This window comes from Megalopta genalis, chromosome 4, assembly GCF_051020955.1.
Source record: "Megalopta genalis isolate 19385.01 chromosome 4, iyMegGena1_principal, whole genome shotgun sequence".
Lineage (NCBI taxonomy): Eukaryota > Metazoa > Arthropoda > Insecta > Hymenoptera > Halictidae > Megalopta > Megalopta genalis.
The window spans coordinates 23,180,874-23,191,439 of NC_135016.1; the positions used below are offsets into that span (position 1 = coordinate 23,180,874).

The 10,566-nt window shown below is 40.9% G+C and overlaps 1 protein-coding gene across 10 annotated transcripts in view; it reads right to left on the reverse strand.

Annotated features, from left to right (window-relative positions):
- unc-13 overlaps positions 1-10,566 on the reverse strand; it is a 646,812-nt gene that overhangs the window by 353,086 nt on the left and 283,160 nt on the right. The window lies entirely within an intron of this gene.

Below are 10,566 nucleotides of genomic sequence, written 5' to 3' on the forward strand. Positions count from 1 at the left end.
TCTCGTGGATTGTAACAAATATCGTGACCCGATTTCTATGTTCGCAGTCAGCTGCTCACTTTTCAATTAACATTTCATTTGGACTTTTCGTCGAAATCTCGCGTTTGTTTTACCACGACTGATCGTAATTTGCCTGTCACTTTATTCGTACATTGCAAAAGCTATTCGCAAAGATGGATGTTGAAATAATTATTTTTCGGTAACTCGTTTCGTTAGTACTCATATTTTTATATCAAAAAAATTCATCGCGATTCCGTCGTAGTGTCTCTTCATGAAAATACCAACGAAAATTCAACTCGACTGAAAAATTCATATATTTTGCAATTTCCGGTTGTACATTGCGGCAACGAAATACTAAATTCCAATAGCGATTTCGAGACGCAGAAACTAATGGCTTACGACATTTTGATTTATGCTTGCTGAGACGTAGACGTGCACGACGAAATGCAGATGTTGATCGTACCGATAATACACTGTAAATATTGACAGCGCGAGTTGTTAAAGTAACTGCAATGTCAACATCGTCGATCTCTATGACAATGAAATGCGTCTATGTTCTCTAACGAATGAAAAATGTAACGTAAACAAACATAAACAACTTTTATGTGCACGCTTCGTCACTGTTGCGATCAAGTGTCTAATACTGATTGTTTCTATCGTTGTTGGTATTTGTACATTTTATCGCCGGCATTGAATTGTTAACTCGAACAATTTGCGGGAAACTGGAGCTCGGAACGCGATAAAGCATTCTTCCTTTTGCCTCGAGCCCAGAATTTTCGAAATGAACAAGAAAACTATCGGGAAAGTATATCTGAAATTCGATTGTGTTTGAACAAAACGTGCAAAAAATTCCGTGAATGCGGTTGAAAAGTTTTACGGCATCGACCATATCCTGCAGACACAGTTCCATCGGATTATTTATTTCGGTCGCAATAATATTTTTTGGAAGCGAACGAATTTAACGATATCTCGTCTATAAAAACGAATCATGAAAAATAGTTCAATGGAAAAAGCAGAGAAGTTTCATAACGACTGCATGCTCCGTCAAGAAGCATGAGGAAAAGATATCGTGAAATGGCGGAACGATTATGTTTTTTTCGTGAAATTTAAAGGTAAGACGCTCAGCTAAATAGCGAAGCAATAAACTTTATAATACTATATCGCATTTGGGTGATACGATTTTATTATCAAACTGTACAATCTATTTTTATCAAAACTTTTTATGTGAACCAAGCACTGCTAATATTTATAAGATATAAGAAGGAATTACTATAATAAACTTTATCTCTCGGTAGGCGAGCAGAAGAGTACAAATCAAAATTACTGGTTTTGCAAACCCGTGTTCAAATTGCGATGAAATTATAAAAACTGTTTCGTAAGAATAATGACGAAAAATTTAAGTAAATTTAATCTTGCCGATCTTAAAAAAACAACAGGTATGAGTCACTATCAGTGTTCGATAGGTTTAGTCTCAAAGCGCAATGTACAGTAACGTCTCCCTAACTGACGCTTAGATTGTCCACAAAAGTGGACAATTTGAGAACAGGAGATTATTCGAGCCTTGCAGCTCGTTTTTGTAGTTGTTGACAATTCTTAACTATAAAATTGAACCGAAAGGATCGAATAATCGTATCTTCTCGTGGACAATCCGAGCGTCAATTAGAGATACATTATTGTATGTGTCGCTTTAAACAATTCTTACACATTGGATCCTTACGGAGAATAAACATTTTCTAATTAAATTGCCTTAAATGTAAGTCAAATAGAAATATATTCCTTTCGTTAATAATTCTAAAAAAATTCACAAGAACATAAGACTATCCTTAAATTTTTCAAATGTCTTTACATTACAACAGTCTCCGTAATAATTTCTATCGTAATCACGTAAGATCCTCGGTCTAGTAATCATCGATCGCTTCGCTAGGCCCACAAAGTATACACGTCCGATTTAAAAACGTTCCTTTAACCCGAGAAAGATAACCTACGTCGCAGAGGCGCCTGCGGAGACTGTTGATTTTTGTTAATTTTTCATAGAGGTCTAGTGATTTAAGTTTAAAATTGCTTAAAATATAAAAAAATATAATATAAATGCATTTTATTTTTACAATAATGCCAAACCTTTAAAATGACTAGATTAACTGAAATAAATATCCATTGTTAGTATAAAATTGACGCCTTAGAAAAGCATGCGCCTCTGAAGCGTATGGTTATCTTTTACGTACGTTGTCATATGGTTATCTTTCTAGGGTTAATATAAAAACGACGGATTCATTCCGCCGCCAGGGAAACAAGTTCTCGTGTCGTATGACTTTTACGATAATTGGTGTGGCAGCCGGCACGTTAGCCGGTTCTAAACTAATTGTGCATCGGCCATTCGAAGAATCATGGCACACCAAGCAGCGGTTTATTAATCCGGCGCGTAGTTATCGGAAAAACACTTCGTCGGGACGGTTTCACCGAGCACGCGTAGCTCGCGTGACACGCGAGCGTGCACCGTGCGTTTATGCAGATGGGGGCATGGAATTTTATTAAAACTCTTGCCGGTCCGACCCCCCCGGGGACAGCGTTTCTTTCGTCGACGTTGCGTACGTGCCGCGGCATTATGCATGATGCATAACTGGTTGTTTGCGGGAAAACGGACGGCGTATCGGAGGACAGCCACGCGACGGACGCAGCCGCGAGGGGCGGACATTCGTTAGACAGTCTCTTAATCTGGCGCCGGCGAGATGGGAAAACGCAACAAAAGCGTGCAATAATAATACGGCGATGAAGTCATATCAGCCGATCGTCTGCTATTCAAATGCAAAAAATACCATGGCCGGAGGCAAAAATAGAAAATAACATCACCGACGATCCTGGCATCACGGAAACGTGTCCAGAATATCCTAAACTACCTAAAAGAAACCAACGTGTATCACCAAATATAATCATCCTGGACTAAAAACAGCACCAAGATGTCGCTAATGACCAGAAGGTTGATACGATTTTAAACACCAAAAAAGAAAAAAGATAATACAGTATACCATAGAAATTCATATCTATTTAATCTCCGTCCGTACCTTGCGTTAACTTAACGCAGTTTGTACCAAAGAGATGACCCGTTGCACGGTCATCTTGGATTATCCAGCCGTGCAAGAATCGAGTACGGATTATCGAGCAATCTGTGAATAATCGAGACCTCGTCTAAAATGATTCAGAGTATAATTTCTTCAAGATAGAAGACACGGGGTAGCAGTTGACGCGATGCAGTTAGCTGCCATAGGTCAATATTCTCCCATAGAAAGGACTTCGTCGAGCAATTTGCCGCTCGGTAGATTCGATACCGAAGCATGTTAACGACGCAGTCGCGCGCTGTTCGAAAGCTATAGCCGCGTTAAAATTTTTGAGGCCTGTGACATCGCGCCTTACCAGCTTAAATATCTATTCTCCGGGAATCGGCGCGGTCGCGTGCCCGGCTATCTCTCGCCTCTATCGCTGCTTCCCCGTGCGGTACAGTGCGCCGATGAAAAACTGCGCTTTACCGAGTGCAACAAAGCGTGCAGCTTATGCCGTGCAGCCGAGCGCACGAACTGTGTCACGTTCAACAGTTTACCCTACATTCAACAGCCTTCGCAGTGGTACGCGGGGCAAATCTCTGAAACGCACCGGCAGCTTGCGGACAATAACAAACATCGAGAAAGAACCGCAACCGCGGAACAATTCGCGGGGCAACCGCGCCGGTGCTGTGCTCGTCTTAAACAGCCAGTTAGACCTTCCGCGCGATACCGCGAAAATACCGAACGCCGATAGTTTCCGTCCCGAGACTGTTGCGCCGAAGAAAGGCAGCGATTGCACGAACACGAGAAACGTCGAGCGAGACTTTATTTTCCTCGCTGCCCGCTTCAACGATGTATGCACCCGGTTCGGGATAAGACGAGAAGCTTGCTCATCGTTTTTGTTCGTATCTGAACGCATCTATGTACGAACGGATGTACGAACCGATCCTTCGTGCAATGGAATGCAATGTGCGTATGCAATGGAATGTGGAATGTATGCGGTGCCTAAAATGCACGTTATTTTGCGTGTATGTTCGGGATGGAACGGACATCTGAAAGTACAGTAAATTCTCCCTAATTGGGAGAACATAGCCTTACGGTTCGTTTTTATAGCTGTCGATAATCGGTAACTATAATAAACGAGATGCGAAGCTCTAAAGATTGCATCTTCTCTTCCCAAATTGCCCATTTTTGTGCACAATCCGAGCGTCGGTTAGGGAGACATTACTGTACGTGGCATCTTCGTAGGTTCCTCGGTCTCGAGGTTTTTTTCATTTTCAGGCACTTAGGACGTTTCATTCTGTTCTGTATTTTTGTCAAGTGTGACACGAACGAAACGATTTTTGGGCGTTCTAGGATCAAATCGATATTTCAATGGGAGTGTACTAAATATCAGTTTCGTTCGTTTATCGTAAATTTTGTCGTTTCTTCTAGGAAGCTTCGAACACTTTAGGTGTACAAATATGTTACCAAGAAGGACTGACAAGGAGAACCTGGCGTTTCTGCCCAATGTTGTCCGATTTCATTTCGAAGCGTCCACAGTGCTGTATTTCCTTTTGTTTGTTCCGTTTCAAAAGGACAAAATGTTGCGATACTCGCGACAATTCGCTAAGAAGACTTATCAACCAACTTCAGCATTTCATACAGGAGTCACGATAAAGCTGAGCCGATAAATGACACGACATAAGCTGATTAGGCCAGGAGTGTGTGTACAAAACACATCGCAATACAAAACGTGAGCACGCAATGCGATCGCAACACGTAGACAGCGTACTAACAAGATTTAAGATGGAAGACTTCTAGAAACCGGATGTCTTCGAACACGTATTTCTATATTATTCCAACGTATTTCATACTTTTTACTTCACACGTATTTCATATTATTAAATCGTAGTACCACCAATTAATTTAATTTGTTTCTCTGGCACCCGTTGCGTTTCGTTTCTCGACAGCCAATGCCTTTAAATATCATTTTTACATTGCAGGTTTCATATATTTATGATCGAAACGAATAAGTGACAATTAAGAGAAAAATTGAAGGACATCGACGTATCATTTTTAGCTTACTTCAATTATTTCAGTGGAAAAGAACTTTTTATTTGGTTCTCATTTTACGCAGTTCATACGGAAGATTCTGCATTTTGTGCAGATTTTCTCGCAGCGTAATTATTATAAACGAGCTACGTCTGCGAGTTTGAAAATTTTGAGAAACAATGTTCGATGGCACAACAGTAACTTCACTGTTTTCCAAACGACGATCACCGTTCGCTTCTCATTGAAAATGGAGTCCGATTGAAGCTGGTCACCGAGCGGCGTTCATCGAACGTTTAATCAACACTTGATTTTCAGTGAATATCGCGTGACGGAATTCCTTTCGCTTCGATGCCGGTAACTTTAGAAGCAATTGAAACACTTAATTTCTGCCTCTTAAAAAATCAATTCGATTAATTGCAGTCGCTCGAGTTTCTCTTCTTAACAGGTACATTATTACTGGTATCGATTCAGTAGTCGAACTCGGTAGTGTGCATTGTAAAAGTGTAAAAGTATACTTTACAAAGATCGCTGACTAATAAGAAGTACTTCATGTTCGTAAAAGTTCATATAGACCGATCAGATTCAGAATGCTTATTAACAGATTAATACATGCCCGAGTGTTGCGAATATTAATTTATACGACAGATAACGGTTACAAAATTGTAATGCTTTCACATCGATTCGTAAGAACGTCTAATTGAACCGAAAACAAGATCTTATGGAAATATATAATATAATATATTAAATATATTATATATGGTCACACTTTTCACGGATGTAATAAACGATTGACATTTACTGTACTATAGACAATTCTCAAGATAAAGGATTACGATAAACGTTTCGACTTTCTTTATCTAAATATATTTATATTTCTTTATTTAAATATTATTTCTTTAATTAAATATATGTATAAAAATTACGAATTTAGAATTGAGAATTTGGAATTAAAATTTAATTAAAAAAGAAAGAAGTCTCGTAACAAAGATTACGCGAACTGATGAAAATTTCAAGCAGCATCTACCGACTACGAGAGTGGCACTCATCTATTTCATAATTTCGCTTTTACAATAACGCGAAGCATAATTTCACCATCGAATTTCTGTGCAGAAAACAATACGACAAATGAAAATATTATCGTCTCGCAATGAAAGGACCGCACGGTTCGCCGTGTCGCGAACGTGTTGCTCCGTGTTCCTTTATTAGAATTTCGAGCTTCGACCGTCGCTCGCGAAACTACGCGCGGTGGAACGGCAGTTTCGTAAAGTCGTGTCCGGTATTTCCGAGTCGAAAGTTTCGAGCGTTCTGGCGCAGCTCGATCGAGAAGACGCACAATTGCGTGTGCCCGGAGCAGAATCGTGGCAAAAATGGGATCGCGTCGCCGGCAGACGTGCGACCGAGTCTCGCTGGCCGTCCCTTGACGGGCCGAGAGTCTCTTTTCTCCGTCCCCTTCCGTGACTTTTCTCTGTCCGTCCCCGTATTCTCTGGAGAAATTATATTCCGGGGCCGGGGTGGGCGGCGGGCTGGCAAGAAAGCTGGAAAGTGCGGCAGCTCGCCGGAAGGCAGCGGACCACGCGGTCTATTCAACCAGTGGCGGCGGTGCCAATATAGCCGGATGTTGACCCGGGCTCGATGGAATCACGGCTACGGTGACTCGGTGACCAATCTCTTCCGCGGAGCTGACGTATTCTTTACGAGAAATACCGTCCGAATCTCTTCGGAATAATACTAACGTTGCGATCGTTCGTTTCGATAATGTTACACGCTCGAATAAGTTTCTCTCGTCTAGGTCGAGGTGTCGACTAATTGTACCGGTACAGTGGAACCACGATCGTCCAACCTAAGTACAGTAATGTCTCTCTAATCGACGCTCAGATTCTCCACAAAAATAGACAATTTTGGAAGAGGAGATACGATTGTTGTTCGAGTCTTGCGGTTCATTTTTATAGTCACGAATTGTCGACAACTATTAAGACGAGCTGCAACGCTCGAACAATCGTATCTCCTCTTCCCAAATTGTCCATTTTTGTGGACAGTCTGTGCGTCAATTAGGGAGACATTACTGTATATCTCTCTGTTCAATTTACATTTAAGGCAATTTAATTATAGAATTTTTATTTTTTTTGGAGAATCTAAGCGTTAATTAGAGAGACATTACTGTACAATAATGTCTCCCTAACTGACGCTCAGATTCTCCACAAAAATAGACAATTTTGGAAGAGGAGATACGATTGTTGTTCGAGTCTTGCGGTTCATTTTTATAGTCACGAATTGTCGACAACTATTAAAACGAGCTGCAAGGCTCGAACAATCGTATCTCCTCTTCCCAAATTGTCCATTTTTGTGGACAGTCTGTGCGTCAATTAGGGAGACATTACTGTATATCTCTCTGTTCAATTTACATTTAAGGCAATTTAATTATAGAATTTTTATTTTTTTGGAGAATCTGAGCGTCAATTAGAGAGACATTGCTGTACAATAATGTCTCCCTAACTGACGCTCAGATTCTCCACAAAAATAGACAATTTTGGAAGAGGAGATACGATTGTTGTTCGAGTCTTGCGGTTCCTTTTTATAGTCACGAATTGTCGACAACTATTAAGACGAGCTGCAACGCTCGAACAATCGTATCTCCTCTTCCCAAATTGTCCATTTTTGTGGACAGTCTGTGCGTCAATTAGGGAGACATTACTGTATATCTCTCTGTTCAATTTACATTTAAGGCAATTTAATTATAGAATTTTTATTTTTTTTGGAGAATCTGAGCGTCAATTAGAGAGACATTGCTGTACAATAATGTCTCCCTAACTGACGCTCAGATTCTCCACAAAAATAGACAATTTTGGAAGAGGAGATACGATTGTTGTTCGAGTCTTGCGGTTCCTTTTTATAGTCACGAATTGTCGACAACTATTAAGACGAGCTGCAACGCTCGAACAATCGTATCTCCTCTTCCCAAATTGTCCATTTTTGTGGACAGTCTGTGCGTCAATTAGGGAGACATTACTGTATATCTCTCTGTTCAATTTACATTTAAGGCAATTTAATTATAGAATTTTTATTTTTTTTGGAGAATCTGAGCGTCAATTAGAGAGACATTGCTGTACAATAATGTCTCCCTAACTGACGCTCAGATTCTCCACAAAAATAGACAATTTTGGAAGAGGAGATACGATTGTTGTTCGAGTCTTGCGGTTCCTTTTTATAGTCACGAATTGTCGACAACTATTAAGACGAGCTGCAACGCTCGAACAATCGTATCTCCTCTTCCCAAATTGTCCATTTTTGTGGACAGTCTGTGCGTCAATTAGGGAGACATTACTGTATATCTCTCTGTTCAATTTACATTTAAGGCAATTTAATTATAGAATTTTTATTTTTTTTGGAGAATCTGAGCGTCAATTAGAGAGACATTGCTGTACAATAATGTCTCCCTAACTGACGCTCAGATTCTCCACAAAAATAGACAATTTTGGAAGAAGAGATACGATCGTTCGAGTCCTGTGGCTCGTTTATTATGATTATCGATTGTCAACAACTATAAAAACGAGCTGCGAGGCTCGAACAATCGTATCTCCTCTTTCCAAATTGCCCATTTTTCTGCATTAGGGAGACATTATGTAGAACGACATAAATGCTATAAGCATAGTAGCAGATTTCATCTTTACGTGTGAAACGTATTTGGACAACGATCAGTCGATCGAAGGTCTACCGTATGTCATTTGGAACAGCGAACCACGTATCTGACAGAACTATAACGCAGCTATGAGACTTTGGATACGACATCTGAACCGACAATAAATAACAAGCGTTTCCTCCGCGTTGAAAATATCGAATTGCGTGCCGATAAAACAGCATTCGCGAGAGGTACGCCCTCGTCGCTTAATTTGAACACCTTGGCTGCCGTGTCACCCATATAAGGGCGACGCGATTGATTGTCTCGATTCAAGAGCAAACGTTTGCGCTAATATGTTCGGCGCACGAAATTCGGTTGGGGCCCGCGAAACGAAAGAAGGCGTGTGTGAGTGTTCTGTACCATGCATCTTGGTCTTCCAATTTTTATTTTATCATCTAAATAAATTTCTTTGATTTTAGAGAATTTTATAAGCTGCAGGATCGACGGACAAGCGTCGAAGAAAAGTACAGAGATCCTCGTTCACCCCTAAGTGTTTACGGCGACAATAGCCCATTCAACAGGCGTCGTAGATTGTTTCCAACTATTTAAAAGATAATGATTTCGACGTATTAACCCTTTGCACTCGAAGCCATTTTAACTGTAAATCTAAATTCATTTTTCTAACTTATGGTATTTTCGTTTTATATGACAAAGCGCATTTTGTGCATACGAAATTTATAGTCTTGCTATTCGTACGACAGTCAGACTTTTAACCATTTTTTACGTCTAGACTTTTACAATATAAGAATTATCTTGGATCACGATGTAACAATCTTAACGGTGACTCAGAGTCACCACTCGAGTGCAAAGGGTTACATTTTACAGTTTCGATCACGCTCGCGTGTTCCCGGTCACCGTCGTTGATCGACTCTTATACTGTCGGATGGTACAACAGTTCCTTGGCAACTCCACTCTTCTGTTATATCTTACGGGTTGTTCATTTTATCGACGCAGGACAGTTTTGATAGGCGAAAGATTGCGTTACCCACATTTACATAAGCGACGGGAACGCGTCAATAACTATTCATCGACCAACGAGCGCCAAGCGAGACCCCCGCGTCGCTGCTCGGAGCGATAACCTGGACAGGATGTTAACAAATCCTCGAGGTTCGAGGGTGGCACCTGAAACTCGTAGCTGGGATGTTCTATGTGTCTTGTCATTAACAGCGCTGATTGCGTCGAGCTACTGACCGAAGTTCGACACTCTTCCGGTATCACAAGCAGTTCGACACTGCGGTGTCGAATGTTTAGAAATCGGATGCGTTCCGACACTCGAAGTGTATACGGAGTGTCCCAAAAATGTCTCGTAATCCGGAAGCGGTGGGTTCCTGAGGTGATTCGAAGGAACTTTTTCCTCAGCAAAAATGCAATTCGCGGCTTCGTTTACGAGTTATTAACGAAAAACGGCGACCAATAAGAGGCGAGCTCGTGCAAGGCGGCCGAGCCAATCAGCGCAACTGGACTCCGTCCGCTCGTTGGCTGAGCCGCCTCGCGCCAGTCGAGCACGCCTCTCATTGGTCACCGTTTTTCGTTAATAACTCGTAAACGAAGCCGTGGAGAAAATTTTCGCAAAGGAAAAGGTTCCTTCAAATGACCTCAGGAACCTCCCATTTCCGGATTGCGAGATATTTTCGGGACACCCTGCATAATGACTTCACGAACCCCTGATTTCCCGAAAGTACCATAATTCTGGGACACTTTATAAAACGTAAACAATGCTTGTCGTCGATTGCTTGTTTGAAGTAGTATTAGTATTAGTATTAGTATTAGTATTAGTATTAGTATTAGTATTAATATTAGTATTAGTATCAGATTCAAGAA